Below are 26267 nucleotides of genomic sequence, written 5' to 3' on the forward strand. Positions count from 1 at the left end.
AGGTACAGATGTTGCTCGGTGTCACACAGCATGTAAAAAAGAGAACTGGGATTGGGATTCAGCTTGGGTTCACCACTTGACCACCCTACACTTTCTCCAGCGTGAAGCCCTGGGCCCTCTGATCACTGGGCTCAGGCCCAGAAGGGCGTGGCCTGGCTCCTGGACTGGAGCTCAAGGGAGAATTGAGGATCCATGGAGAAAAGGACGGTTTATCATTCTGTTCACCTCCTAAGAACTTCACAGCCCAGTTTTTCGTGATAACAACATGAGCAGAAGTGACGATTCGGCCGGTTGGCACAGGCTCCCTCCTGTCTGGGGAGGCTCTGGTGGCTGGTCCTTGAGAGCTGGGAGGGTTGCTCTCTGGCTGGTAGGCAGGCCCTTCCCTTCTCCTTGTGTTCCTCCCATGTTTGCACAGGAAGCTGCTGGGGTTTGCTTGGCTGCTGGGTTTGACCACTTGCCTGTAGTGTGGTTTTTGAGCTTGAGCTCTTTGGGTGGATTTAATTACCTTAATTGAATGGTGTTTTCACTTTTCAGTAAAGGGGGAAGCAGGAAGCCAGTGGAAATGACAGAGGCTGGCTTTATTATACCCAGAAGGCCCTAACAGATTGGAATTGATTCTTCTCGATCTTCTTTCTGGGTGGTTTTCTGAGACATTGACTGGGGGTTGCCTTGAGGAGCAGTTCAGTATAGTGAACCATGACAGTTAGCGTCTTCCAGCTTGTGAATCACAGATGTTGTACACATAGCCTCCACCACTTCACAATGGGCGGTGCCCTGCTGGTCATTCTCGGGGCAAGCTCCTGACCTCTCTGTGTATTTTCCAACAGTCTTCCTGTTTCACAGGAATGTCCTTGTCTATGTCCTACGTTTTACATGGCAAAATCAACTTCCTCGGTTGGAAAGGGCTGTAGACACGTGGCGGGCGTCTACGGGGCGGCGGGCCCACTACTGCCAGCCTGTCTTCTTTTATTCCGTACGGCTGGAAACTGAAGCTCCCTGGGAAGCTCATCCCATACAGATTGCTGGAGCTGTATCACACCTGCCTTTGGCCCCAGGGCCCTGCAGTCTGGCCTTTGATGATTCCTCCCTAGCTAGTTCCCAATGCGATGACCGCTGTCTCCTTATAACTCCTTTGGGCTTATGGAAATCAGAAACTTCAAGATCATTTGTGTTCTAATAGAGATCGACATGGACTCTCAGAAGCCACATTTGAAGCTTGTTCCCACGTCCACCCACTCAGTACTTGTTCACGCCTCTGGGTTCTAGTGCTGGAGATCCAGCCCAGGCAGGGCTGACCTGCGCCCTCTCCTTGCAGAGCTGGGATGAACCGAGGGATGGCGCTAGGCTGTGCTTAGACGGCCTTCGACTGATTGCCATTGGGCAGTGCCTCTTAACCATGAAAACTGTACCTTTGATTTGCACACAGGTCATTGCACACTTGGTTTGACCATTTGGCTCCACTGTGTGGCTCTTGGCACTCCAGGGTAGGGGATTCTGCTTGCATCCTGGCCCAGCCTGGCTTAAATAACCCCAACCGAGGGGCTAGACTGGGAAAACCAAGGGTTCTCACACGAACCCTGAGGCTTCTACGTGTTGGGAGAGGACAGGGCCCGCTTCCTCCAACCCCAGGAACATGGTTGGTTGGCCCTGGGGGCCCCAGCAGCAGTGCCAATTTGGCATACATCCAAATCCTTCCTGAATCACGTCACGTGTACAGGGGGCCTCAAAGCCCGGCAGCATGTAGAAGTCCAGGGAATCCTAGGGATGTGGCTGAAGAAACCAACTCGCCTGGGCTTACCAGGTGCAAGGAGCTGCAGGTCACAGCCACTGTGGGTGTTCGCCTGCCCTCGGGAGACAGCTGGGGAGCAGAGACGCTTTCTCTCTGGGACTCAGCGCAGCGTGACTCCCACTTCCGGCCTTGGTCCCTGGTCCACTGTGCCTGGATGGGATGCTTCCTTAGGAACCTCTGAGCATTGCCCAGACCTGGGGCCATGTCTGGAGTTGGAGGCACAAGGAAGATTGGGTCTGACCCAACCAGTGCTCCCCACAACAGGAGGGTGCCAGTACCTGGCATCACACACCCGGGGCCATCCCGTTGCAGGAGATAACCAGAGAAGCAAGGCACAGAGGCGGGGAGAGGAGGAGAAAGACGAAGCGATGGGCTGGGTTCCAGCAACCTGCTTTTCAGTTCCGTTTCTGTTTCCTGATTGCGTGGCCAGGGCGGGCAGAGCAATGTTTTGCTCTCTGGGGCAAAAGCCCTGCTTTGTAGCGCTGACTGATTTTCCATGGCTGATTTCTGCTGTGACCTGGCATCTGAGGCAGAGTTGGGACGAGGCATAAACATGGGCTTGTGGAGCCTCTGCATCCTGCAGGCTCCCCTCGGATTTGCAGTTGCTCTTATATCCTTGGGCAGGGCTCTCACTCCACAAAGGCTAACAGAAGCACTGTTTCTGATCATTCCTGATGGCTGGCGTTGCTGAGGATCACTCCTTAAAGCTCCTGGTGGCCAGATGGGTTGACCCAGTCAGTGCAGTCTTTGGACCCTCCCCTCCACTGGAAGGAGCTCAGGTCCAGCACTGGCTGGCTTTTTGGCACGGCTCCACTGAGAGCTCTCTGCAGACCCTGGGGGACCAGCCTCGGTGGCCAGATGCCCCTTGGACGAGGGGTACTGGGCTCTCTTGTGAGCTCAGAGGTGCCCAGTTTACCTTTATAGGAGTGACTATGCTGTCATCAAAGGCAAACGTAGGGGCAGAAGAGACCCGGGCCCAAACAGCTCTGCCCTTGCCTCCTTCGTGCCTTCCCGGAAGAGGGGTCAGTGCCAGCCGTGTGCCACTGCCAGAGGGGGCCTTAGGGGAGTTGATGGAGCCATGAAAGGCTAAGAAACGAGAAGCACCAAACTGGTAGAAATGGTTTTGATGCTCAGCCCAGTGACCCTCTGGCCTCCTTGTTAGATGAAACCCGAAGTCCAGGGGCCACACCACTGCCAGGCCAGGGCAGGGGAGCTGCCAGAAGGGGGCATACAGCTCTTTCAGAAATACAGGGGCCACCGAAATGCTGAGCCCATCCAGCATCTGGGCCAGATCCCAGTGCTACTCTGCGCTTGCTGACTACACCCTTGGCTGACTTACAGGGAGTCTGTGAGCCCCAGGCTTCTTGTCTGTAAAATGGAGCTAATGATCTGGCCTGTGTACTAATAACAGGGCTTCTCAGCCTCTGTACCACTGACTTCGCCAAGGCCCCTGGGGCAAGATCACTGCAGCTGAGAACTGCTTTACAGAAGAAAGGAGAAGAACATTAGTAAGGCCTTTGGGGCACCCTTTGTTAGTTCCTTCCTCCCTTCCTTCCACCTTGCCCAGGAACATCCTGTTCTGTGTTCTGGAAACGGTAGGAAGTGGCATGAGATAGGAATAGACTAGGCTTTTCTGAGCAGCAGAAGGAGCTGGAGACCAGGGCGAGGTCCTATCCCAAAGCGGCGTCACGTTGGGCAAGTCACTCCACCTCCACCCGCTCTTGAGAAACTGGGGCAACAAAAACCAACCTCAGCTCTGCCCCAGCCCTGGTCGGGGGGTGTGTGCGGCTTCCTACGCGGGAGGGGGCTGAGGAAAGGTATGGTCATGTGTTAGCTCCCGAGGCAGCCACCGCTTGAGATGCTCAGGGCCACCAGACTCACCAGGCCCTGGTCCTGCCCCAGCCCCGGGGCTGCCTGCGCAGAAGGCCTACTGAGCCCTGTGAGCCCCAGCCGTCCTGCTGTGAACTTGACCCGCACGCAGGCTCCTGGGCAACAGGGAATGTGTGCGCAGTCTTTCTCTGCGTATGTTCCAGGAGCAGAGGTTTCCCACTCGTTTTCCCCTCAACACACAGCAAGAAATATATCTGCACTACAGCATCCAATCAGCTCAGAGACATATAATTATACAAAACAAGGAAAAGTCATGAAGCAAAACTTACTTTGCTCACATGGGCCACTCTGATATTTCCATCCTATTGCATAGTAGTCTTTCATTAAAACAAACAAAACACACCTATATGCAATGTAGTATGTGATTTAAGGGCTCAGTAATGAGTTATAGTCTGTAGCGGTTTTTTTTTTTTTTTTTTTAAACTGTCCTAGACCAGAATCTGATCATTCCTGATCAGGCTCTGTTTGGGGTTGCCCTGTTTATAGTGAAGCTAGGTTCTCATTTGGATGGAGAAATAGAGATCCAAGGCCCAAACACAGTGACTGTTAGGGCCTGACCGGATTCACATTGTTAGGGAAAGGAGAAGAGCACCCGGGTGGTGGGTCCACAGCCAGGCCTTGCCTTTCTGCTTCACTGCTGCCTGCCTCTTTCCGCACAGCACCTGGGTCTAACAGAGGAGCATTCATTTGTTAAACACGTGAATGAATGAGTAAAGGAAATCCCCATTTACAGAGCACCTGGCATGAGACAGGCACTTTATATACTATTTTATTGCTTCCTATTTATTACGTAATTAGGAAGCAATTCTGCGAGGTAGAAATTACTCCTGTTTTTTTTTACAGAGGAAGACCTTGAATCCAGAGACGTTTAATACTTGGTAATGCAGAGCTTGAACCTGGGGCTGCTGGAGAGGGATAGGGTCTCTGCATCCTACATTTAAAGAGGCACCTCCAGAAGCTTCTGCTTCAGGCTGAGAAACTGTGCTTGGCACCACCCCCCAACTCCTGGCTCTTACCCGCAGGGCTCCCTGGAGCTCATCTTAAGACCCGCAGTCACCCTATCCCCCGTCTTCTGTCCTGGGCATCCCTTTCCACCTGGGAGTCCAGCTTTGGCAGGCCACCCAGCGAGGCTTTCAGTAGATGGACACCTGACTGTTCACTTAAGAGCTGCAGAATCAGTTAGGCTTTGGACAAATCACTCAGTCTGAGCCTCAGCCTTGTTTTTGTAACCTGGGGCTGATGGGAAGGTACAGCCTGGTCCTTGAGGAAGCCTCTATGGGCTATGAAGTGGGTGTTACAGGGGCAATTGTAACTCCACTCTGGAGAGCCTTGTCCAGAGAGGAGGCTGCTTCAGAGACTCCCAGAGGAAGAGGCACATGGGTCTGCTGGGATTGGGATGTCCCTCAGGTAACCATCCCCTCTCCAGCCTCTGGGAAGAGAGCCAGGCCATATGGGAGGACGCTCCTGGAAAGCAGCCCCGAGGGGAGTCCCAGGCTTGGGCAGAGAGAAGAAGTTCCAGGAAGAGCTCCTGGAACCACAAGGAGGGCAGAGAGGCACAGGGCTCCCTCACCATCTGCAGACTTCATTTCCCCGTCCGTAAATTGGTGCCACAGGGCTGGGTGGCAAAGGGAGAGAAGCAGAGCTGCTAACTGCCATGAAGTTCACACCCACCATCTTTCTCAGGGGTCCCAACCACTGGCCAAGTCAGATAGGACCTGTGTCAAAGGAATCTGAGGTGCAGAAGCCAAGAAACAGAAAGGTTGAGCAACTTGCCCAAGATCACACAGCCAGGGAGCGGCAGAGCTGGGATTCAGACCCAAATCCCTGTGCCAAGCAGTGTTGCCCTCCTTGCACAGCCAAGGTCGAGAAGGTTATGGGGTGGGTGTCTCCCTCTGCCTTGGTGTCCCCACAGGGTAGGAAGGGGTGGAGGTCTTTCTTGTAGCACCTCCTCTCCCCATCAGAGAACATTTGCTTTAGCAAAGCTAGAGAAGGCACCTGCTGGACACGGCGAGCATCCAGCAGGGTACCCACTTCCTGGTTCCTGAAGTGTCAGGAAGATATGAGTGTCCGGGCTGGGGGAGGGGTGTCCCACAGAGCCCTTTGGACTCTCTAATCCCTCCCCAACCCCATAGACACATCAGAGCCCCACTGTCCCTGGCCTTCTCCTCACTTCCTGCTGGAGGCTAGGAAGTAGAAGGGAAACGGCTGGTTGGTAAGTGACAGCTGTCTTTTCTCCAACCCGTGTGGCAGCTGTGAGACCAGCTCATCCAGGGAAGGCAAGAGGATGTCTCTACTTTGGGGACACAGTCACGGAACTGACAAGCATCTCTTCTTCTTCGCAGAGCTCCTTGTGAAGTGCTTAGAGCAGTGAGGCAAAGAATTTGCCATCCAGGCAATCCTTCTAAAGAAACTGAACAGTGCTCTTTAGACAGACAGGATTATTTAAAACATGACTTGTGTTGAAGTGGAAAAAGTCAATTTCTTGGAGTTCTCCTTGCTGAAATCAACAAGGAATCTCTTCTCCTCTTTCGTAAGACAGTGGTCCTTGCTTCTCAGAATGCCCTGGAGGGCTTGTTAAACAGAGTTCTGGGCCCACCCCAGAGATGCTCTCTCAGGATGTTGGGGCAGGGCTAGAGCATCCAGGGACACTTGGGACCACACTTGGAACACTGCTGCCCTAGGCCTTGAGTGATTGGAGGTTGGACCTCTTTCTGGGAGGTTGTACTGGTGAGTCATATGCTCTTGGGCCACTTGATGTGCATGGGGGTCAACGATTGGTGTGGGCTGTGTCTGCCTGGCTTTAGGCCTGGCTCTGGGCAGGCTGTGCATATGCAGGGTACAGAGATGAATCAGAAATGCTTCCTTCTCCAAGGGACAGTTGCCTGTGGGAGGAGAACAGGCAGAGATCAGTGCCATCTGCAGGGTTCAGGATGTGGGAAGAGGGTGGTCTCTCCAGGCAGTGCTTGCTTGAAGGCAGCTGGGAAAGAGCTTTGCTGCCAGTCTGTGCGCAGGCACCCAGCTGGCTTCTGCCTCAGCACCCAGCAGAGGGGAGTGGAAAGATTAGAGTCAGACTATGGCACCCCACTCCAGTAGTCTTGCCTGGAAAATCCCATGGACGGAGGAGCCTGGTGGGCTGCAGTCCATGGGGTCGCACAGAGTTGGACACAACTGAAGCGACTTAGCAGCAGCAGCAGCAGCAGCACCAGCATGTCCCGTTTCCCAGCACTGTGCAATCTGGGCAAGTTCCCTCCACCTCTCTGAGCCTCCCTTCATTCTCTGCAGCTGTCCTCACCTCTGTGGGCGATGATGAAGGGTAGAGATGAAAAGTGTCAAGGGCCCAGGAGAGATCTACACAGAGTGACGATTCAGTAAACGGAAGCTTACACCACTAGAGACCTTGGGTGTCTGGGAACAGACCTCCCTTAGGAGGAATTCCGTATCTATCCCAGTGGTGCTGACACCCACCAACAGGCTTGCAGTGTGAGCTCCAGCATGTCAAGACTCTAGCAGGTGCTCGCTAAATGCCGCTTGCCACGTTTCTAACCTCCAGACGGGGGCGCTATAACATAGTGCGAAGGGCTTGGACCGAGGCCAGACCTCCTAGGGCATGGTTCTTGGCTGTGCTGGTTGTGAGTGGCCCTAGGGAAACCACAAAACCTCTTTCTGCTTCAGTTTCCTCATCTGCAAAATGAGACTAACGTAATACCCGCCTCCCAGGGTCCTTGTGAGGACCCAGTGAATCCGTGTCTGCGAGGCGGCTGACACCTGGTAACTGTCGATGTCTCATCACCGTCCTCACCGTACAATCTACGCCAAGCCAGGGCTAGGGGCACGAGGTCACGAGGACAATGCCTTTCCCCGACACCAAAGTGAGAGAAGCTAGCCGGAGACTGCCTAGAGCCCCCAGCGCTCGCCTGTCCTTGGAACCAGCTCGCACCTTTGCCCTCTGACTGGTTCCTCTGCCTGAGCAAACCGCTTAATTCCCTCATCTGAATGCTTATTGGCTGAACCTTAAGAGCATCACTGTTTGTACGGCGGTTGTTTCCCCTGAAAACCATGCCTGCGTCTCCTAAGCTATCACTGGAACCAATCTGAAGAAACCTTGCCTGCTAGATGAGTCAGAAAAAACCACACAAACAAAAAACCAGGTCATCTATGTAAGCATTCTGCATAGAGTAACGCAGCCAGATTCCTATGGTGAACTTGGCGGGACGCTGTGGGCAAGGAGCAGCCCTGAGCCCGTGGGTTTAGCAAGTGGGTCTGAGTTCCTGCCCCTTAATTGCTGCTGGTGCTGCATGTGACCAGGCCGCCCCAGGCCAGTGCAAGCCCAGCGGCAGCTCTAACATGACCTGGCCATTGCAGGCAGGGCTCAGAGACACGAAACTGACCACCAGACTGGGCAGAGAGTAGAGAAAGCACTGGTTGCTCAAGTGAATCTCAGTTTCCCCTCTGCTCTTCCTTCGTCAAGCCTCAGGTAAAGGCTTTAAGATGGGACGTGGCTAAGGTGAAACCCTTCTTTTAACTCAGCCTTGAAGTCCTCAGCAGCTCAAGCCCACCTGGGAAGGGGCCACTCAGGGACAGAAGGGACCCACTGAGGCCAGGGAACAGTGTCCAGGTGCAGAGGCCCAAAGGAACCAAGGGTTCCTACTGATGCCAGGCGTAGGCATCTCCCTGGGTTCAGAAGCCCTTCACTGTGCAGCGTCTTCTCGAGTTCAGAGCCAAGCTGAGAATGGAGGCTACGGGGAAGGTTCTCTCCCTACGTTCATGGGCTGGGGTCCAGAAGGGTTGCTTTCTCCTTCGATGAGAAAGAGTAGTCCGTCAAGTCCTGGGGAGAAGGCCATTTGTGGTCCATTGGCTCCTCTTGGAATCACATTTGTAGACACTCTGACAGCCGCACCTCGGAAGGGAATGCACTTTGCACCAAGCCCTCTTCAGCCCTGGGAACCGAGGGCAGCCAAGAACCCACTCCATCTCAGCCTTGACATTGCTGCCACGTATTTCTCACTCGCGCACCCCCTCCAGGAGACGTTCGGAAGGCTAGGGATGGCCTACATTGGGGGTGCCATCTCAGCAGTGCTCCACACATTCCATTTTGGGGCCTCGACCTGTGCATTTATAATGAGCTTTGTCCTCTCCTTCCCATACCCCCACTCATGTCCTGCAACCCCCGGGATCAAGTAGAAACTAAGAGGTGTTTTGGGTTTTCCCAACTGACGAAATGAGACATGAGATTGCATTATAGGGCTACAGATTGGCTGGGTCTGGCGAAATGTGATTTAAACTCTCAGATGGAGATAAAACCAAGACCACTGCAGCCCGCTGGGGAAATGTCAGCACTTGTGCCTCCATCGGCTGTCTTCTCTGGAAGCCCTTTTCGTCTCTCCAGTAACCCCGGGCGGATGGAGTGAAGGCCTGAAAGCTGAGGAGGAAGATGGCCCAGGCTGGGCTCCCTGGCTGGTAGGTTTCACTTACTGAGATTTCTGGCATAGGCTGGAGGAATAGGGCTATTTCCAGATGCGGGGCTGTCCCTTTCTGTAAGGGTCTCCTGGGCTTCCTTAGGGTCAGGAGCAAAAGGCAGAAAACACCAAATCACTTGCTGGAATCCCAGGGAAAAGACATTGGGGTGGACGCACTCTTCCTCAGGGGCCCCGGGGCCACCGGGCCTTTCCTCGCCTCCTCTGCACACCTTTGTATCCTGGGCTCCCAGGGGGTCCAGGTTCCTATACTGTTAGGACCCAGCGTTCCATCAGCCCCCGTCCTGCCAGCAGGCTATGGTCGGTCACTCCCACCCCAGTGAGCTTCTGGTCACCAGTGAGCAGGCACAATTGTTTCCCTCTCAAAGACCAGGGGGCAGATGCAGGCTGGACTTGGGTCACCCGGAGATGTCTATTTATAAACCATCCTGATAAGCACAATCTGCCCTGCTCAACCTAGGCCTTATTTCACTGCAAAGCTAATTCTCCCAGGGGCAAGCTGAACATTTCCTGTACCAGCCAGACTGGAAAGATGGGCCCCGTGGAGGGGCAAGAAGCTCCAGAGCTAGTCATTGTTTCTGCAGGGTGCAGCTCACAGGCTGGACAAGCTAGAATGCTTACTGCTATTTGTGTGGAAAACAACCCATCTTAAGGCGTGGTACAACAGGGGTCAGCAAACATTTTCTGTGAAGGGCTGTGTAGTAAAGGTTTAGTTTTTTCCAGCCACACAGCCTGGGGCAGTTGTGAGCTTCAGCCAAAGACATTATGTAAATGAACGAGTATGGCTGCGTGCCAATAAAACTTTATTTATAAAACCAGGTGCCCAGCCCACAGCCTTGGTTTACCAACCACTGTAGAAAAGGGGACACAAATACTGGAAAATTAGACCTCACTTAACACAAACATTCGTTAATCTACTCTCCAGGACTCCTATGTTTTGGGTTTTAAAAAATATTACTTGAAATATTCTTTGTTATAATTGGGCTAGATATGTTGAAAGAAAGCATTCATAATTCAGACTTTTTAAAAATGGCCTTTATTTTCTAGGGCAGCTTTAGGTTCTCAGCAGAACTGAGCAACTAAGTGAAAACTACAGAGATTTCTCATATAGTTTCTCCCTCACCCCCCATGCATAGCCCTCTGCATTATCAATATATCCATGGCGGGTGTTAAAAATCCTTCTTAATAACTTCTTAAGGTTAATAACGTAAGGTCTATTTAACTTTACACACGTATTCAATGTTGTCCTTCTTAAGGATCAGTTCTCCATGAGGGAGAAAAAGATACGATGATAGCTTCAGGCAAGCCCACCTGTCTGGTTGGGGACCCCTGGGCTGGAAGAACACGCAGCCTGGGGGGCTTTCCCTGCTGAAGCCACACATGCTCTCAGAGTCGATGGGCCATGAGGTCCTGATGACCAAGTGTCCTCTTTGTTACAACTAGTAGGATCCTGCCTGACCCAGCAGTGGGGGACACAAGAGAGCCAGTCTCCCACCCTAGAACCTGTAAGGTCGCACCCATTTGACAACATAGCGCCCTGGACACACCCAAGACTTGTGCCCACTCAGCCATGTGGGAGCAGCGTGTCCTGAGAGATGCACGGAAGGACCAAGTCACACCCGTCTATAGCATATCCTCTGTTTCCTCATGGTGCAGACGGCAGTCCGTCACCACGGCACATGCTGCGCACGGAGAAACTCAGCCCCGACACGGCCCTGGCCACTCGCAGCGCCCTGGCACAGGGTGGGCAACCTCCCAGCCCCGCCGGCCCAGAGCGCACACCGCTGCGGCCCGGGGGAGCTCGTGCCTCCCAGCCTCTGCGAGGGAACCAGACCGGCACCTGGCCCTACCTTCCACTCTCCGCAAGCCGCGCTGCTTGTTCTCCCGGCCTCCCAGGAACCGGACAGGATCCTGACTCTTCCAGCAGCCTGGCTTTGCCCAGCAGCCAAAATTTCTTCCCTTGTCAGCCAGACTGCCCAGAGATAGAGGGGAATGGATGCAAGACCCAGACCTCTTAATGTTCACAAACCTGCCCACCTGAGGAAAATCAGGGACCAGAAGCTGGCCAGACACTGGAAGCTGGGGAAGCGTACCTAAATAGAGGCCCGGCCGGGGGAAACCAAATGGTGTTCTTGGTGGGGAAGAGGCAAACAGTCCCCACTGCAACACCCGCGTGGTGTCATGTAACAGTCAGATTAAACAAACAGCCTCAGCAGCTATTTTTACATCCAGATCGGCCACGGGTAATAGATAACTTGGGGAGTGAGAAATTGCTTGCCTCTTAGCCGGATCCTAACCCAGGATTCCAACTTCTATTCAGATTGATTTTTAATACTATTCTAGTGCTGAGCTTCGAATAAAAATCTCCCAAGATGCAAAGGAAAACATTTGTTTAGGGAAACATTATAAACACTCGTGTGTGCCTTGGAACCAGCGCCCAGAGGCCTGCTGATGCCCCGGGGCAGAAATAGCCCGTTTCATCATCGGCTCGGAGGACCGCAGCCTGCATTCCTCGAGTAAGGAACTGTCCTGGGCTGTGCTTTTGGAGCAAAATAACATGCCTGGCTGCAGGCTGGGGGGAAGGCTAGCCTGGGGTTTCAGAATGAGAGTTGCTGAAGGATGTGAAATAATCAGAGAAGAGGTAAGGTAAGTGCCCACTGCGTGAGCCTGGCCATGGCAGATGTGGTTGTTGGCAAGGCCCAGGTGCCAGGTTAGAGCTCCCCTCCTCCTCTCTGGAGGGCAGGCCTCTCCCCAGCCCTGAGGTGGGCTTATGTCTGCCTTCCCATGGCCACTTCCTATCTTGGCCTGGGGTCACCTGTTCCCCAAACTGCCCACAGACCCCCCCAGACCTTTTCCAACCCTCCTGCCTTTGCTCACACCATGCCAGTTCCTGGGTGTTCTATTTACCTTCCCCCAAGCTGACCCTGGGAGAGCACAAGAGTTTTAATGCAGGAATTTCTTTCTTTCTCTTTTTCAAGATCCTTTCTCACACTCCCCTTCCCTGGGGCCTGGGAAGGCAGAAGTGCCTGGTCCCAGACAGGTGTCCTGCTCTGTGGATGCCCAAAGCCTTTGGAAGGCTGTGTTGCACTGTACCTCTGAATCTATTTGTGGACTGCCCTGCCTGCCCCCGTGGATTACTCACAGCCAGCGATCTCAGTCTCAGCCCTAACTCAAGGCCCGGCACCACTTCCAGCCTCGAACCCACGAGTAGCAGGATCCCAGGGAGACAGGTCTATGCACTTCAGTTCAAACGAGTCACAAAGAACAGCTCCTCGTGGCCCTGCAGATGGAGTGGTCAAGACCTCCAACAAGCAGGACGATCCAGCCCTTCCTCCTCCTGGGAGCCTCTAAACTTATCTTTTGAGGACCTGTCTGTGGGGGCACTTGCTCACTGATCAGCACTCAGAGATGCTTTGAGGGACACCCAAAGTGAACCCCTTGATTCTACCCACCCCACTTACCTCCCCTGAGTGTCAAAATCAATGCTAGCCAAACTGGCAGATAAAAAGAATCGATTTGAGAGATCAACCAGCATTAAACAAAACAAAACAATAAATGGGATTTAGAGCGCTAGCCCCCTGTATTTCCGCCAAATCACTCAGCCTCTCTGTGCCTCGATTTGCTCATCTCTGAGATGGGCAGATGGCCTGTGCTCTGTGGGGTTGAAGATCAAATAAGCTCATGTACAGATATGCTTCTATGTTACACAGCTTCTCATATGGTAGGCATTCACTTGTTATTTTCTTCCCTGATTTTTGCCACATCTTCAACCATCTGTACCATCGTTTACTTATCTTTCGGTAAAGAGCATTCAAATTGACTTATTTTTTTAAAAACAGAGCTTTGGGGTCAACAGCAATACCTGAAAAATCCTGGATTTGAAGCTCTAGTTTTTTAAATCCACCCCCCCCCCACCACCGCAATTATACATTGGAACAAATATACAGCCAGTTTGTATGCTATCTGCTTTTGCCCCTAATCATTTTGTTCTGGATTTTAGGAAAAGTTGTATTTCTAAATCCCATTTTAAGGAGGAGTTTGTTTTGAGGAACGAGTAACCTGAGCTGAAACCATTCAACAGGGCCCCTTACTTTCCTCCCGCTCCTCAGAACGTTTCTTCCCCAGCTTACTTTTAATTCTTCACAGATGGAGAACATGACCTCATGTCTGGTTTAGGATCCTAGAAGTGGTGAGCTTTGCTGTGTGGCAGGTGCTGATGGTGTTTGCTTGAAGTGGCTGGTTGGGAAAAGAGAACTGTAAGGATGGTTCAGAGAACATTTGGGGGCAGGGCAGTGGCTGGCAGCTCTGTCAATGACGTCAGCAGGAGGGGTCGAGAGAGAACAATAAAACGCAGTTGACCTGGCAAAAGCCTGTCCTGGGAGCAGGAGCTCTCAGAGTTTGGCCTGGGAGCCCATCCAGCTAGACTGACCACAGCTGACCACTGCAGCATCTGATTTCCCCCAGAATGTGCCTCCAGCTGCCCTGTCCCAGAGACCCCATGTCTGGCTCATTCCTGGGGGGGCACTGGTGTGGACCACGCCAGGCACAAAACACAGCCAGACGACGCAGTCCAAGCTCCACCAAGAGCTCAGGGTCTGCATGAGCCACAGCTGGCATCTTTCCGGGGGGGACGGGCCCAGGCAAAGTGACCACTCTCTCCCAGTCCAGGAGCTGTGAGCTGCGTGGAAAGAATGTGAATGAAGACACAATTCTAAATGTAGAATCACGAACGCTATGTGAGCCGGCTCCCTGGTCATCCAGAAAAACAAGGCCTGCTTGTACACTCTGCAAGAGCATAAATAAAGCTGTCCTCAGGCGGCGTGCTGTGGCGTCCACTCCTTGTGGTGACTTCACTGCCTCCGGCTCCCCACAGAACCTCTGGAGCATCGTGGGAGCTGCCTGGCAGCACGGGTGAAAATGGCCTCACTCCTGTCTGGACGTGCGTGGTGCCACTAACTAAATCTGGGGACAGATCTGCTCTGCTCTTCATCTGTACTAATTAGAAACACTGAGAAGCTGGTAAAGGAGGGCAATGCAGAATGGGTCCTTCAGGCCAGTTTCCACTTCTGGGTGTTTGAAGTTCACATCTCTGCACATAATGTGAGGCAGCTCCCCTGATCCTTCCACTCTCGAGATGTGGTTGTGCGGAACAGCTTGTCTGAGCTCCGTTCATCAGTGCTCAGCCTTCTTTATGAGTTGTTTCCATACATGTCTTCAGGAAGTTGGTGCTTTCCCGAGGCTTAATAATCATGTGTATAACAACAACAGAAGAGTAATGCTGGTGCACACGGAAAGCCCTTACTCCGTGGCCTGCACCGTTCTGAGCCCTTATGTAAATGGGCCTCCTGCTGTACTCTGTCTTGGGGCCCAGCACCATTTTGTTCCTTCACCGCGAATTGCTTCCTGCTGGAGAGTTAGGGAAAGATAAGATGGGGGAACCTCTATTTGCTGAGCACCCATTACGTGGCAGGCACTGTCTGATATCTTTTCTCCCTATATGTGATGACTGTTCATGCGCCCTCTTTCCAGATGAGAACACTGAGGCTTGCAGAGGTCCTGGATGCCACATGACTAAGGCTGGCTCTGAGGACGCAGAAGAGGGTTCGTCTTCTGACCTGTCTGGACAGTAGTCCCTTGCAGGCTTCCTAGCCGCTCTAGCCAATCACTCTGTAAGCCTAAGTGCAGGGAGCACGGCTTTCTTCCATCCACCTGTTCTGCTTGCCTCCCTCTGGGGGAGAGAGTAAAGTCTGGCCAGGGCATCTCCTTGGCTACTGATTTGTTTTGTTAACTGTGGGATTCTGTACCTGAGTGTCAGCACAGTGAAAGGGTGTCCTCAGGGCGGCTGGCAGAGTGGGGTGTCTGCAGCAGGACACTTCTCATCCTCAGGGCGGCTGGCAGAGTGGGGTGTCTGCAGCAGGACACTTCTCATCCTCAGGGCGGCTGGCAGAGTGGGGTGTCCGCAGCAGACACTTCTCACCTCCAGACCCTTTTGTCAGATGGATCTCCTTACCAGGAACTCAGAGTTAGTGGCTTTGAGAAGGGATGGGGCATGATAATGGTGCCCAGCGCAGAAGGGCTGGATTTATTTGGGGGCCACTGTTTGTAACGCGTGGCTGGAAAACAGGCCACTGGCCCAGGTCACTGAAGATCCTTCCTTAGAGATGCTCCCCCTCTGACAAACCGTGGCCAGATTGGTGGCTGTCAAAGTCAGTTGAGGGCTACATGGTCTGGGAGCTCTCTTTGAGGCCTTTCCTTTGGGACTCTTGGCTTAGGACTTCACAATGAAAGATTTAAAAGAAAAACACAGAAACTGTCCTGTGAAATGAAGTAAATCCACTCTATTAAACTACTACCAAACACCAACAAAATCAGGGTGACCAGCCGAGAGGTTAGCCACTAGGAGGGACCCGGAAACGGGCCAGGAGGCACGTGAGGGGCCAGGAGCTGGGCTCCAGCTGTGCTCCTGGAGGGCGTGCTGGCGAACTTTTTCCTGTAAAAGGCTAGAGAGTATATGCTTTGGGCTGTGTGGGTCAGACTGCCTTTGTCAGCGCTCTACTCAGCCATGAAAAGCAGTTAGAGATGCTTTGTAGATGAAGACGTGGGGTTGCATTCCAGTCAAACGTTATTTATGGACACGGAGATTTGAATTTCATGTCATTTTCACGTGTCACAGAATATTCTGGCTTTGATTCTCTCTCCTCGTCAGATATAAAATCCACTCTCAGCTCAAGGCCGCTACTAGACCCTGTGGGCTGTGGCCCACCAGGCTCCTTGGGCCACGGTGGGTTCTTTACCACTAGCGCCACCTGGGAAGCCCACTCTCGGCTCACAGGGCTGTGCAAAAGCAGGGGCAGATGGATTTGGGCCATGGTGTGCCAGACCTGAGCCACGCCACCCGCTTTGGTTTCCACCAACCACATGTGGCTAGTGAGTGCTTGAAACCTAGCTGGTCTGAACTGAGAAATGCTCTAAGTGTAAAATATACACTTATATTTCAAAGACTTAGTACAAAAAAACCCCGCAAAATATCTTCTTAGTAGTACTCTGTATTGAATATTGTATTGAACCAGTGGTGAAATGGTGATACTTTGAATATTTTGGCTTTAATAGAATATACTGTGAAGATTTAGCTGTCTTATATACTGTGTGTATTTTGATCCTCACAACCACCCTGGGAGGAAGCCATGCCTATCTTTTTCCAGATGGAGAACAAGGTCAAAGAGGAGAAATCCCTTGCCCCAAATCATGTAATTGGTTGTAGAGCTGGTCTCAGAATCAGGTATCCCTGTCTTCCCAGACTGCATTGTGTTCCCCTGATGCCTTAATTATTAAGATGCTGTGGAAGCAGGGCCTTCCTGGAAGAACTGCTGCTCCCTACAATACAGAGAGGTGATGGCTGGGTTTTGCAGAGCAGCCTGACTGTGGGGAAGGAGGATCTAGAGGCAGGGTCGGGGTGCACAGCCCCAGGGAGCCCTCTTGCTGTCCTGCACCCCTAGGCATTGCCTGCTCCCTTTTCCCCAAGCAGCAGCTGGAGAAGAAGGCTCTGGTTTCTCCTGCATCTACTTCTGGCACAGGGGAGCACAACTGTTTGACCTCAGAGCAGAAGTGAGGTAAGGGTCACCACTTACTCTGGCTCCAGCCACACCTGCCTCCTTGGTCTGCTTTATATTTCCCATCCTATCCTGCCCCGGGGCCTTTGCAGCTGCGGACTCTGTCTGAAGCACTTCACCTCTGTCTTTACACGGTTCCTTCCTTCTCCCCATTCAAATGTCTGCTACCAGCACTGTTTACAATAGCCAGGACACGGAAGCAACCTAGATGTCCATCGGCAGATGAATGGATAAGAAAGCTGTGGAATATTACAACACAATGGAGTATTACTCAGCCGTTGAAAAGAATGCGAAATGAAACAAATGAATCTAATGTGTAAGGGGCATAATTTCACCAAGGGGAATTATTTCAAATGGTTTCAAACCACATTAGTTTGTTCTAACATTCGTAAGGAGGGTATACCTGAACATAAAATCAACTGTAAAGTAAAATCTTAAATTGTTCTCAGAAACATAGATCGATATAGATAAAGCAAATTAGGAAGTATGTTAGTGTCATGAGAAAACAAGGTCATTTTTTAGTGTTGGAGAAGAGAGCTGCAAATATAAAAGCAAAATGGTAAGTAAAACTTGGTAACGTTTATTCGATATCAATATAAATTATATAAGATCAAGTATGCAAAAGTGTGAAATCAAGATATAGTTTCTCTTAAAAAAAGAAAAGCATTTCTTGAAAGGCCTGAAAATAATAACCAACATCATAGCAATGACTCTCCTCTTTACCAACATTTCTGTCTCTGAAGATAGCTCATTAAAAAGGACACACATTCTCTTAACAGAAAATGTGTAAGAAGAGGCTGAAACCTCTGGTCACACCAAAGGTAGGCAGGCTGAGAAAGATGGCAGATGATATAAAAATAACTCAGGAGTCAACTGAAGAGGTTCCCACAGCAGCAGATGGAACAGGTCACATTAGTGCAAATAAAGGCCTGGGTGGGTTGAAGCATTGAGCATGTTTGAACGCATGAGCTCATAATGATACTGAAAAGAAAAAAAACCCAAATCAAAACCCGAATAACTCAAACAACCCTCCATGGTCCTCTTGGAGGATGGAGGGAGCAGGTTCATCCTTCTGAAAAGTTGAAAGTCACCTGACTTTCCTGTGTGAACGACACCCAGTAGTCCAAAGAGCCAGGTGATGAGTGAGGAAGAGGGCGTTGCCATTCCCTGCTCCAGGGGATCTTCCCGACCCAGGGATTGAGCCCTCGTCTCTTGCATCTCCTGTACCGGCAGGCAGATTCTTTACTGCTAGTGCTACCTGGGAAGCCCCAGTAAAGAAGGGAGGGTAGGACCGGAAGATTATCATTTTCCAAACCCCTGACAAATAATGATCAAGACAACGATTCCTGAGGGACTCCTATATAAACACATAACACCCATGATGTGCTCTTGCCAAACAAAAACAAACCTAAACCAGAACAAGTCTCTGCCTCTGGACTGAACTACCTGATTATAGGAATAACAGGGACGGAGGAGACTGTGAAGTGACACCGCGAGGAAGCAATCAGCAAAGTCCAGGGCATGGAAAACTCTACAGGGCAAGCGGCCGACTTCTTTAACAAATAAGCCACTGAAGTCAAAGTAGGTGGAAGCCGTGGATTATGAGACACCTGGAGACACAGGGATTAAGCGCCACATGCAGACACTCTTTGGCTCTTGGTTCTAACACACCCTCCAGAGCAAACATTTGTAAGACACTCGGGTAATCTGAATGCTTCCTGGGTATTTGATGTTATTCAGGAATTACTGCTAATGTTTTAGACATGAAAATGGTATTTGAAAAAAGCAGCTTTATTATTTATCAAGATCTACACCAATGCTTCCCAGGTGCACTAGCAGTAAAGTACTCGCCTTCCAATGCAGGAGACATAAGAGATGCAGGTTTGATTCCTGGGTCATGACGATCCCCTGGAGGAGGGCGTGGCAACCCATTCCGGTACTCTTGCCTGGAGAATCCCACGGACAGAGGAGCCTGGCAGGCTACAGTCCATAGGGTTGCAAAGAGTTGAATATGACTGAAGTGACTTAGCACGCATGCATGCTAATATTTAAGAATGAAATGATATGACATCTGGGACTTATTTCTGAGTGATGCAGTGTATGGAGAAATGAGTTGGAGTATATGAAACAAGATTTTTGAAGAGCTGGGAGAGTTGGGTATTTGTTACACTGTCTTCTGAACTTGTGTTACATTTGAAATGTTTCATAATTTTAAGAAAATAGAAAATTGCCTGGGACAGGAAGGAGAGAATGAGAGGGTCAGAGTGAGCCGAGGGCAAGGTGGGAGCTTCTGCGAAGAGGAGAGACACAGCAGGGAGCCGGACACCAGCAGGCTCCGCGGGAGCCAGGGAGAGACCTGAGACCGTCCGAGAACCACGTGGCTGAGGAGGTGGCACCTGGGCCTGCCTGGCCAGTCCCTCAGACTCCAGTCTGTCTGGTAACCTCACTTAGGGTTATCTGATATAAAGTGGCTTTAGCGAGGCCAACAGCTCTACAAATGTTGGCAGGTACACAAAGCATCAGAAACAGCTAAATGCCCAATTTTAGAGTTTGATTGGCTAAGGCTAGACTTAAAAATTAACACATTAAAATAGAAGAAAATATTGTGTAAGAGTATTAAGTAATCAGTGGCTTCCCTGGTGGCTCAGATGGTAAAGCGTCTGCCTGCAATTCCAGAGACCCGGGTTCGTTCCTTGAGTTGGGAAGATCCCCTGGAGAAGGAAATGGCAACCCACTCCAGTACTCTTGCCTGTAAAATCTCATGTACAGAGGATCCTGGTAGGTTATAGTCCTTGGAGTTGCAAAGAGTTGGACACAACTGAGCAACTTCACATGGTTCCATGTTTCCATAACGTAATCAAGTAAAGATGGAGTTTATATAATTAATGTAAAAATGTATATATATTCATGGGAAAAAACTTTAAAATTGTAATAATGTAGTTACAGGGAAAAAAGTTCTCAAATAATATATAGCCCAGCGATAGGTGAAATGATACCTAAAAGCAACAAATATTGCTTTGTCAGCAGAATATGGGCATGTGTTGATTTTTCCTTTTATTTTCTTTTAAATGATTGTGTGTTTTTCATTGAGATGATTTGCCACAGGGTGAGGAAAACCTGTTACTACTTTTGACAAGAGATTATGGTTGGACCAACTTGCAGGGAAACCTGAGTCCAGAGTTTTAGTGAGACACTTTCCGTTCCCCCGCCCCACACCCCCGGCTGGAGCCACCTTCGCTTGGCCCAGGTGGACGGCTAATTTCACTGGTGACATTAACGCCCCTGGAATGGATGTATGGGATGGTGGAGCTGAAAATATCCCAGTGCAAGGGCAGTTTCTCTAGAAAGCCCAGAGCCGTCTACTTTCTCCCAAGGGCTGGGGAGGTCACTCTCCAGCGGCCAGTGCTGCGAGGTGACAACCACGGCTGGGGTAAGATCTGCTTCTGGACCCTTGCGCACGTTAAGGACCCCTTCTAGGCATTGCTTTTGCTGCAGAGGGTCACCTTGGGCCCTCAGAGTGAGGAGGGCATGCTCACCACGGGGGCCGCCCAGCTCTTGTACCTGTAATCCCATCGGAGCTCTGGCTTCCTTTTGGGGAATGCAAGGCGGCAAGGCCCCTGCCTGTCCTCGGCTCCTCCACAGGTGGTCCTCTCACATCCTCCTGTCCAGTTTTAGAGAAGAGTGGGGGAAGCAGATACCCATGGTGGGACCAGAGCTGGCTAAGGTGCCTTGGGAGGCTGGACCTGAGTCAGACTGTATGCTCTGAGATGAGCGGTTTTGCAGGTCACCATGTCCGCTCCAGGTTCACTACCTGACATTTGGGTCTCAACCCTCCAGGACTATTACTGCTTCCAGAAGCTTCCAGCAGCCCAAATTCAGATAGCTGCGAGGTTTTTGCACAACTTCCTGGGTATTCTTGCCTGGAGAATCTCCATGGACAGAGGTGCCTGGCAGCCCATGGGGTTGCAAAGAGTTGGACATGACTGAGCGACTCAGCACACACACACACACACACACACACACACACACACACACGGGCATCCACTAGTTGGAGTTCTGTTGGCGTGAATGGCCTGCAGAGGGCTATCCCACTGTTTACAAGGCACTGGCTCTCTGTGTAGCCCTTTGAGGAGGGCTCCGGATGCAGCCTCATCATGTCTCACTTTCTTGCAGAGGGAGCGGGGTCCTGGGGACTTGTGGAAGGCAAATGGTGAGTCCAGCAGATAACAGAGCTGGGGTCAGATCTAGGGCACCCAACAAGCCTTCCAGGGGCTTTCTGGCTCTCTCCTGGCCTTCTTGGAGGAAGCAGCACACACCCTTCCTTGCACACCCCTCATTCTCAGCTCCAGAACTCAGGGTCGCCTAGTGCAGTCTATGGCCAGAGGGGACCCAAAAGGCTGCAGGAGGCTTTTGCTCTAAAGCAATTTGGATTGGTTCAGTTCAGTTCAGTTCAGTTCAGTCGCTCGTGTCCAACTCTTTGCGACCCCATGAGTCACAGCACGCCAGGCCTCCCTGTCCATCACCAACTCCCGGAGTTCACTCAGACTCATGTCCATTGAGTCAGTGATGCCATCCAGCCATCTCATCCTCGGTCGTCCCCTTCTCCTCCTGCCCCCAATCCCTCCCAGCATCAGGGTCTTTTCCAATGAGTCAACTCTTCACATGAGGTGGCCAAAGTACTGGAGTTTCAGCTTCAGCATCATTCCTTCCAAAGAAATCCCAGGGCTGATCTCCTTCAGAATGGACTGGATGGATCTCCTAGCAGTGGTTAGCAGCCTTTAAAGCCTGGGAGGTTCGGGAGGCGGGTGTGGCAGTGGCATCTCCGACTCCTTTTCACATGGAAGGTCGGGCACCACTGGGTGGCGGGATGTGCGGGGCTGCCCCTCCAGACGGGGCATGTGCCCTCCTGCTGGCCACCAGCTAACTTCGTCATTTTCATACCTGCCAGGACTGTTTGCAACTCCATTCTGAGCAGGGGATGGCTTAGGGTGTGCTGGAGAGGGATGGTTTCCCCAAAAGCCAGCTGGGGGGCCAGACCCTGAACACCCTGCCCATCAACCTCCTTGCCAATGGACACCCTCAAACACTCAGAGAACTCGGTGTCACGTTGAGCTGAATTAAACCTTGAAGAACACGTAAACTAGGAAGCATTCCTCCGGCATTAATACTAAATAAGGCTTATCTTCAGGAACATTTACCTGCTGTGAGCAGATATGTCTTCATGAAATATGAAATCCACCCAAATTTATTAAAACCGCCTGCGTCTAAGTGGGAACTCAAACCGAGCAGCCCTCCTTTAGAGCCTCATTATTATTACGGCATTATTTATTTATATCCTACCCTAAGACAGACATGATGTAATCCAGTAATTAAGATTGTTATGATTGAATATTTATTAAGCACCTACAATAAGCCAGCCACTGATCCACATAAAATGAGTCTCTCTCCTCCAGAGCTGCCATCTTGCTGCCATGGGGAGCTCAGCGCTTCTCATAGGGGAGCAGGCAGGAGTTTAATGGATTTTGTCTTCCCTGAGCAAGCCTGAGAGAAATGACGCTGATCAGAAATTGGGCCCAGTTTAGTCTAGCAGTTCAATTGGAGTGAAATGAAAACAATCCATCGCTGGCTTGGAGAAGAGATGGGTGTGCGTGCAGAGGAGCTGTCCACCCCACACGAGGCGTCTCAGAGCCCAGGGTAAGCAGGGCTGTGGCCCCCTCTGGGTGCCTCTGGGGCAATAGGTGTGGGCAACTTCCTGCGCACGTGTAACTCAGCCCCAGGCCCAGATTGTGCTGTTCTTTTGTACTTCATGTAAAATTAGCCCCTGCTCGCCAGATCAGGGCTTCCCAGGTGGCTCACTGGGTAAAGCATCTGACTGCAACGCAGGAGACGTTGGTTCAATCCCTGGGTCAGGAAGATCCCCTGGAGGAGAGCATGGCAACCCACTCCAGTATTCTTGACTGGAGAATTTCACGGACAGAGGAGCCTGGCAGTCTCCATGGGGCCGCAAACGGTCGGACACGACTGAAGCAGCTGAGCACTCACACACACGCACTGCCAGGTCACACTCAGCACAGGCTGGGTCTCTGTGCTAGCATGGGGGCCGCCAAGGGAAGCAAACACAGCCTCAGGCCTCCTGGAAGTCAGTCCCCAGACAAGGTCCCAAGGGAGCGTCCTCCATCTGCCCAGTCCCACTGCTCCAGGACAGCCTGTGCAAAGTCCGGGCTTCTTGTCTCCCGGGCTCTCCCTTTCCATCTTCTTCTGTGTTTCCCCACACTGGGCCGCTTCTCCCTAAAAGGACCTACTGGGTTGTGAGCTGGCCAAGAGAGAGCCTGTAGGCTGGGCTGTCTGGATTCTACCTGGACTCTGTGCCTGAGCATCATTTGTAGAGTGAAAGAGTAGATAAATGGATAAAAGCACTAAGGGGTCAATGAACGAAACACCGCTGTGAATGTGTACCTGGCACTGATACAGGAACTTCTATGACCAAGCGCTTCCCTAGTGGCTCAGATGGTGAAGAATCTGCCTGCAATACAGGAGACCCAGGTTTGATCCCTGAGTCAGGAAGATCCTCTGGAGAAGGGAATAGATGCCCACTCCATTGTTCTTGCCTGGAAAATTCCATGGACAGAGAAGCCTGGCGGGTTACAGTCCATGGGATTGCAAAGAGTTGAACACGACTGAGTGACTAACACTTAAACTCCACCATCACTGCCTGGACAAACCTAGTCTCAATTCAAAGATCAAAGAGTGCCAGAAAAGGGACTTACAGGGGCACTCACTCACTCCTTCAATGCCTGTGCTTCTATAGTTCTGAGTACTGGAGGCCCTGAGACGCACACTCGGGCCTGACCCCCACCCAGGCTCAGCATTTCAGAGCTCCCTGCTGGCAGGAGGTGGGGATTGCAGGTCGTGTTTTCACCATCACCAGGGAGATGTGTGTGTGTGTGTGTGTGTGTGTGTGTGTGTGTGTGTATGTGGTAAAGCCAGAGAATCTCTGCCCAGGCCCCCAGGCTGCTGGTCCCTTGGTGCTCAGCTTCTATAGGAAAAGTTGCCTAAGGTGCAAGGAAGCTGAGGAGGCATCCATCAGAGACTGGCTAGAATTTGGTGTTTGAAGGATGGTTTCGGGGGTGAGAAAGCATTAAAATGGTCCGTGAGCAGTATGCAGAAAGGGGAAATGATGCCACAAACTTAAAATGGTGAGGAAATCCAACAGCTGGTGCAATTAAAAGGTATATTGGAAACTGAAAGGGCTAAGAAGCCGTCTGCATTCTCCCTTTGGGATGAGGGCTCCTTCTTCTCGCCTTTCCTCCCGCCCTCACTTCCTCTTGTATTTCCTTCCTTCCTAATAGAATTCATTTTTCTCATTATAGACAATCTGACAATTTAGGAGTGGAGGAAAGAAAGTAGGGGAAAAAACCCACTCAGGGAGGTTGACATGGGGGAGCTGTGCCTGTGTTGGGTAGGGGTATATGGGAGATTCCTAGACCTTTCACTCAGTCTTGGTATGAACTGAAAGAAAACTGCTCTTAAAAATTAAGTCTGTTAAAAAAAAAAAGCAAAAAATAAACAAAAAAAAAACAAAAGCAAAACCCACCCTCTACCCATAAGTCCCATGTACTATTTATTCATTCACTTTTTTTTTTTTACATAATTGTGATCATACCATCTGGACAATTTCTTAACTTTCTTTGGCCATTAAACTTCATAACAAAAGCATTTATTTCCATATTATGAATTCTTCTGAAACATTTTTTGTTGAAGTATAGTTGATTCACAATACAGTGCTCGATTCTGGTGTACAGCTGAGTGATTATGATAGACACAGATTATAGTTCTTTCTCAGATTATATTTGATTTGTGTTATTGCAAGATACTGAGTATAGTTACCTGTTATATGGTAGGACCTTGTTGATTGAATATTATATTTTATACGTAGTAGTCTGTATCAGCTGATCCCAAACTCCTAACTTATCCTTCCTCCTCTTCTCCCTTTGGTAACCACAGTTTGTTTTCTCTGTCTGTGAGTCTGTTTCTGTTTTGAAAATAAGACCATTTGTATCTTAGTTTAGATTCCAACTATAAGTGGTATCATTTGATACTTGTCTTTGTTTGCCTTACTTAACATGATAATCCCTAGGTGTGTCCATGTTGCTGAAATGGCATCATTTCATTCTTTTTTTATGGCTGAGTAGGATTCCACCGAATACGTGGACCACATGTTCTTTATCCGTTCATCTGTTGATGGACATTTAGGTTACTTCTGTTTCTTGGCTATTGTAAATAGTGCTGCGCATTCAATTGGGTGCATGTATCTTTTCAGATTAGAGTTTTTTCCCAGGTGTGTGCCCAGAAGTGGGATTGCTGGGTCATGTGGCAACTCTAGCTTTTTAAGGACCTTCCATACTGTTTTCCACAGTGGCTGCACCAGGTTGCCTTCCCACCAAGAGCGCTGGACGGTTCCCTTTTCACCACAACCTGCCCAGCATGCATTGCTTGTGGGCTTTTCAATGGGGGCCGTTCTGACTGCTGTGTAAGGTGATACCTCACTGTGGTTTAATTTGCATTTCTCTAATACTTAGTGATGCTGAGCATCTTCTCATGTGCGCGTTGCCATCTGTATGTCTTCTTTGGAAAAATGTCTATTTAAGTCTTCTGCCCTTTTTTTCAATTTGATTTATTTGTTGGTTTTTTTTTTGTTTGTTTGTTTGTTTGAGTAGTATGAGCTGTTTATATATTTGTTCAGTCACATCATTTGTGAATATTTTCTCTCAGTCCATAGACTGTTTTTGCATCTTATTTATGGTTTCCTTTACTGTACAAAAGTTTACGTTTGATTAGGTCCCACTTGTTTATTTTTGCTTTTTATTTCTATCGCTTTGGGAGGCTGACCTAAGAGAGCACTGCTATTGTTTATGTCAGAGAATGTCTGCCTACGTTCTCTTCCAGGAGCTTTATAGCGTCCTGTCTTGTATGTGAGTCTTTAAGCCATTTGGGGTTTATTTTTGTGTGTGGTGTGTATGGTGTTCTCGCGTCATTGATTTACGTGTAGCTGTCCAGCCTTCCCAACACCACTTGGTGAAGACACTGTCTTTTCTCCATCTTTCATTCTTGCCTCCTCTGTTAGAGGGTAACTGACCGCAGGCATGTGGGTTGACTCTCGGGCTCTCTGTTCGGCTCCATTGATCCTTATGCCTGTTTTTGTGTCAAGGGCACGTTGGTGTGATCACTATAGATTTGCAGTATTTTCTGAAGTCTGGGAAGATTATGTCTCCGGCTTTGTTCATTTTCCTCAGGATTGCTTTGGCAATTTGGAATCTTCTGTGACTCCATATAATTTTTAGAGTTATTTATTCCAGTCCTGTGAAAGATGTCATGGGTAATTTGATAGGGATTACATAAAACCTATAGATTGCTTTGGGTTGTATGGCCATTTTGACAATGTAGTCCTTGCAATCCAAGATGAAACATTATTTTAAATGGCTTGATATTCCAAATTATGGAATT

General features: G+C 50.4%; 1 protein-coding gene across 5 annotated transcripts in view; it reads right to left on the minus strand.

Moving 5' to 3' along the window:
- The window catches only part of C5H10orf71 (chromosome 5 C10orf71 homolog), a 49910-nt gene that overhangs the window by 14045 nt on the left and 9598 nt on the right, over positions 1 to 26267 (minus strand). The window contains exons 1-2 of one of the 5 annotated variants that reach the window (XM_052639540.1): positions 13284 to 13389; positions 5850 to 6561 (exon numbers count right to left, since the gene is read on the minus strand). The gene's annotated coding sequence lies outside the window, so the exon portion shown is untranslated. Of the gene's footprint in view, positions 1 to 5849; positions 6562 to 11003; positions 11277 to 13283; positions 13390 to 26267 lie in introns of those variants that run through there. The other 4 variants (XM_052639539.1, XM_052639537.1, XM_052639538.1 and 1 more) reach the window with 4 other exon arrangements.

The sequence above is a fragment of the Budorcas taxicolor genome, chromosome 5 (genome assembly GCF_023091745.1).
Source record: "Budorcas taxicolor isolate Tak-1 chromosome 5, Takin1.1, whole genome shotgun sequence".
Lineage (NCBI taxonomy): Eukaryota > Metazoa > Chordata > Mammalia > Artiodactyla > Bovidae > Budorcas > Budorcas taxicolor.